Source organism: Lactuca virosa, chromosome 9, assembly GCF_052849685.1.
Source record: "Lactuca virosa cultivar CGN04683 chromosome 9, Lactuca_virosa_CGN04683_v6, whole genome shotgun sequence".
In the NCBI taxonomy this organism is placed as follows: Eukaryota; Viridiplantae; Streptophyta; class Magnoliopsida; order Asterales; family Asteraceae; genus Lactuca; species Lactuca virosa.
The window spans coordinates 48,985,729-48,991,728 of record NC_136434.1 but is presented as its reverse complement, the minus strand read 5'-3'; positions in this window follow the sequence as shown (position 1 = coordinate 48,991,728).

The following is a 6,000-nucleotide window of genomic DNA, read 5'->3' as shown; positions in this document are numbered from 1 at the left end:
GGATCACACCCAAGAACTAGCAAGAAGGAAAGTAGAAGAAGAGAGAGGAGAGGGAGTATGCAATTTCGGCCAAGGTATTCTTCCAAAGAATCAGTACCTCAAATGTGAGCCAGGAGGCTCCTTAAATAGCTGAGGGATCTAGGGTTTAGGGAAAACCCTAGTTATCCTTTGCTTAGGGCCTAAGCAAGATCCAAGGGCCTTTACTGGACCCCTTGGACGAATTCTCTAGGGTTTCCCCTAGGGTTTTCGTCCACCCCCTTCCAAGGGAGTTCTGGATCCTTCCATTCAACTATCAGTTAATTGCAAACTAGTCCCTGCACTTTATAATTAATTCTTTTAACCCCAAAATCAATTCTGATTAATTTCTGGCTAACAATTAATTAAACATAATGATTTCTAATTAATATATTAATCCATTAACATATTAATAAATCAATTATATATATATATTAATTTATTAATCTTATAAATTAATATCTCTCCTTTCATAATTTCCTTGTCCAGTTGCTAGGTTTAGGGCAACCCAAAAGGACTGTGCTGCTATCAATTCAAGTACATACCAATTATAGTTATGGGCTTAGACACCTAATCCAACAGTCTCCCACTTGGATAAGTCTGTAACTATAATTGCTAGTATGCCTTTTAAATTTGACCAGCAAATTGTAGCTTCCAAAAAGCTGCTGCCGAACTCTGACCCAGTCAGTTACGTGTCCTAAAATAAGTGATCATATAACCCTTCGTTCTGCTTGATATCCCCAGACAAAAGACATGGAATGTAATCAATCTGTTTGTCCAGAATCTATGTTTCCCGATTCCTGATTTGTGATGATGTAGGACTTCTAATTGAACACATCAATTTAGTCCTGGCTGGGCCCAGCACATAAGTCAACACCAAATCATCAAGGGGCCCACAGATATCGCTTTTCCTGTTAGGGCAAAAGGAACGAATAAACGTTGACTCATATGCTTGTATCTTTTACTCATCAAATTATGCATGACAATACGTTTTATAACACCAAGTTACTGGTGCGTTTTCGTATCACCAATGCACAACCGACTTGTAAATTACAACTCATATATCTTCGTTTCAAGATTATAAGATATTATCGTCTCAGTATTACTCGTGATGAATTCCATGAAGTAATACTTTGAGCGAGGGTTTATCCAATACTCAAATCTCAATTTCTGAGTACTCATGAACATTGCAGCAATTCTATTGCCATGTCTATCCTTAGACAATCTGCAATCCAATTCATGACAGTCTTAATTCACTACTTACTTCCAAGAGTACGAGCGACTGTGGAGTTTGAATAATCTCATTATTCAGGAAGTAAAACATGCAAAAATGAAACACAATAATAAACAATTGACAAAAGGTAGTAGCCAAACTTATAAATAATACTTTATTATTTAATCACCAAAAGTCAATTACATTTACTTTGTTACAAGTTTCAAAAACTAATCTAACTACTAAAACTAATATCATCTTTCAGTCCTATGCTCCGAGCATGCTGAATATGCTTAGCCCTACTCAGACCCTTTGTGAGAGGATCTGCTGGGTTATCTTCAGATGACACCCTCTTTACTATAAGATGGCCTTCTTCTACTCTATGTCTGATGAAATGGTACTTTCTATCGATATGTCTGGTCTTACCATGATCTCTTGGTTCCTTTGTCAAGGCAACCGCTCCTTCATTATCGCAGAACAGTTCCATAGGCTCCTGGATGGTTGGAACAACTCCGAGATCCCCGATGAAGTTCCTCAACCAAGCTGCTTCTTTCGACGCTTCACTTGCTGCTATGTACTCTGATTCACAAGTAGAATCAGCCACCGTATTTTGCTTGGAACTCTTCCAAGTAACTGCTCCTCCATTCAGTAAAAACACCCAGCCTGACTGAGAACGGAAGTTATCTCTATCCGTCTGAAAGCTGGCATCACTGTAACCATCTACTCTCAAAGTATCACTGCCACCAAGCACAAGGACCCAGTCCTTTGTCCTTCGCAAATACTTGAGTATATTCTTAACTGCTACCCAATGAGCTCTACCTGGGTTTCCCTGATAGCGACTGACCATGCTCAAAGCAAATGCCACATCAGGGCGAGTACATGTCATAGCGTACATGATCGATCCGACAACGGAAGCATAAGGTACACGACTCATGTCATCTATTTCAACATCTGTACTCGGGCATTGAGTCTTACTCAATTTGGTATTGCTCTGGATAGGTAGCTCTCCCTTCTTGGAGTTTTCCATACTAAACCTCTTTAGTACCTTATCCAAGTATGTGCTCTGACTAAGTCCAATTAGTCTCTTCTTTCTATCTCTCAATATTCTAATCCCAAGAATATAGGCAGCTTCTCCAAGGTCTTTCATGGCAAAACACTTTCCAAGCCAAGACTTAACTTCTTTCAAGGTTGGAACATCGTTACCAATGAGTAATATGTCATCGACATATAACACCAGAAAAGTTACTATACTCCCACTAGCCTTGATATACACACAAAACTCATCTTCACTTCTAAAGAAACCAAACTCTTTGACTTTCTCATGGAAGCAAAGATTCCAACTGCGAGATGCTTGTTTCAATCCATAAATGGATTTCTCAAGCTTGCACACTATTGGGGAACTTTGCATCAACAAAACCCTCTGGCTGACTCATGTAAACATCTTCAGCCAACTTCCCATTAAGGAAAGCAGTTTTGACATCCATCTGCCAGATTTCATAATCATGGAAGGCAGCTATGGCGAGCAATATCCTAATAGATTTAATCTTAGCTACTGGTGAGAAGGTCTCATCATAGTCAACCCCTGGGGTTTGAGTGAAACCTTTTGCAACCAGTCGAGCTTTGAATGTGTGCACATTCCCATCCATGTCTGTCTTCTTCTTGAAGATCCATTTGCACCCAACTGTCTTGCGACCTGGTGCACTATCAACCAAATTCCAAACTTGGTTGTCATACATGGACTTAATCTCGCTGTCCATTGCCTCTTTCCACTTGGAAGCCTCTGGGCCTGCCATTGCTTCCTTATAAGTGACTGGTTCATCTAAGTTTACCAGTGTTCTGTCACTTATGAATGTGTCACCATCTGAAGTAATATGAAAACCATACAACTCAGGTGGCACACTCACCCTAGTGGATCTTCTAAGAGGTAATGAGTTATCAATTGGTTCAACAGGAACTATTTCCTCTGGTTGAATGCTAGTGTCATCTAAGGTTCCTTCATTGGCTGACTCTTGAATTTCTTCAAGGTCAATAGTGCTCCCACTGTCCTCTTTGAATATGAGCTCTCTTTCAAGAAAGACTCCTCTTCGTGCTACAAAGACCACGTTCTCACTAGGCCTGTAGAACAAATATCCAAAAGACTGCTTTGGGTAACCAATGAAAACACATTTCTCACTTCTAGCTGCTAGCTTGTCGTGAGTCTCTCGTCTTACGAAAGCTTCACAACCCCAGACTTTAATATGTGCTAACGAGGGAACTTTCCCTGTCCACATTTCGTGAGGTGTTTTGGCAACCTTCTTTGTAGGGACAAGATTGAGGATGTGGGCGGCTGTCTCTAAGGCATACCCCCAGAAGTGAATAGGAAGTGAAGCCCGACTCATCATAGAACAAACCATGTCTAACAAGGTTCGATTGCGCCTCTCAGCTACACCATTTAACTGTGGTGTCCTAGGAGGAGTCAATTGTGAGACTATCCCACATTCTTTCAGATAGTCGTTAAACTCGATACTAAGATACTCCCCGCCTCTATCGGATCTAAGTATCTTTATCTTTCTGCCCAATTGATTTTCGACTTCATGCTTAAACTCTTTGAACTTTTCAAAAGTTTCTGACTTATGCTTGATCAAGTATATATATCCATATCTGCTATAATCGTCAGTGAAAGTCACATAGAATCGATTAGCATCTCTTGTAGTTGATCTGAATGGCCCACACACATCTGTGTGTATGAGATCCAACAGACCTTCACCTCTTTCACAAGACCCTGTGAATGGTGATTTTGTCATCTTTCCCAAAAGACAAGATTCACACATATCATCTGACTTTAGGTCAAATGATTCCAACACTCCATCCTTTTGGAGTTGGGCTATGCGTTTCTTGTTAATGTGTCCAAGACGACAATGCCACAAGCATGCCTTGTCTACACTATTAGACAAGTCAATATTAAGTACACTATTTCCTAGGCTATCAACACAAGTCACTGTTTCATACACACCATTACAAGGCAAAGCTTCAAACATAAAAACACCATTCTTATAAACAGAAATTGAACCATTCAAATCATTAAAAGAATATGTAAAACCTTGTCTGAACAATGCATGAAATGAAATAATGTTTCTCGTCATCTCAGACGAATAGCAACAATTTATTAAATCTAATCTAACATCATTACTAAGCAGAAGCTGATAAACTCCGATCTTGGTTACTGGTGAAGACTTTTTGTTTCCCATGATCAGGTTTATCCTTCCTCGCTCTATCTCCTCACTTTCCTTTAGACCCTGCAAATCAGAACAGATATGAAAACCACATCCTGTATCAAGGACCCATGAACGAGAAGATAATGAGTTATTAGCAGAAATAGTGTAAATACCTGCCGAAGATGGCTTCACTTTGCCATCCTTGATATCTTGCAGATACTGTGGGCAAGATCTCTTCCAATGCCCCTTTTGGTTGCAGTAAAAGCAAACTGCCTCTTTTGGATCAGAAACATGGGGAGTGGAACCATTGGGCTTAGCCTTTGGGCCATTACTAGATGACCTAGCTTGAGCCTTGCTCTTCCAGTTTTGCTTGGGAGGACCTTTCCTCTTTTTCCCCTTTCCCTGTCCAATAGCCAAAACAGGGGCACTCGTAGGTGTGGAGGGTATACTTTTACCCTTCATCCCTGCCTCAGCTGTCTGCAACAAGCTGTGCAATTGGGCCAAGGTCTGCTCGGTATTGTTCAAATGGTAAGTTAGAATAAACTGACCATAACATTCAGGAAGTGAGTTCAAGACCATGTCAATGGCCAATTCCTCATCAAAGTGAATATTGAGCTTGACCAAACGCTCTATGTAGCGTTGCATTCTTTGCACATGTGACACTACCGACTCCCCATCCTTCATCTTGCAAGCCATGAGTGACTTGACTACTTCGAACTTTTCTTGACGAGCTCGCTTATGGTACTTTTCCATAAGGTCCTTGTTCATCTCGAAAGGCCAGTAGTCCTCATAGTACCTCTGCAGTTCTGGGGACATAGTTGCCACCATGATGCATGCCACTTTGGTAGCATCATCGTAATGTTTCTTGTAGGCAGCAAGATCTTCAGGAGTAGCTTCATTCTCATCAAGCTCTTTGAGCTCCTTTTCAAGAACATATTCTTTGTTCTCGAAACGAAGAGCCATCTTGATGTTGCGCATCCAATCGTTATAGTTTGAGCCATCCATAACAACTTTGGAGCATATATTGAGCAAAGAGAAGTTTTGGTTGGAGGAGGACGAAGCAGAAGTGTTTCCAGGAGTAGACATCTGAAAAGAAAGAAAGTTTTAGTTAGATTTCAAGATACCTTAATAAAATAACCCAAAGATATAATATCAAGGTTAGGATCCAACTATGAAGATTCACAACTTAGAAATGGGATGCCGAGATCCAAGTGTAAATTTCATAAAGGTAGGTGAATGACGATTCACCAATTCCACCATTAAACGAAACAACCGAAGTGAAATTCCTAATTCTTTTGAGATACATTGAAACTATTCAATGGCATGTTTTGATCTCAGATTATGCTCTTCTATTTGTGACTGGGATGCCGAGGATCACAAACAAGATGTGAATAACCATGCAAATGTGCTTGGTAACCTCATTGTCTTTATCATTAACTATTGATGTGCTGGTAAACCACACACGCTCCATCAAAATGACAATTATGAGATACCCATTACTACTCTTTATTAGTGCCTTTTAGTGTGCTGGTTAACCACACACGCTCCACTAACGACCAATAAAGCATAATGTGCAAT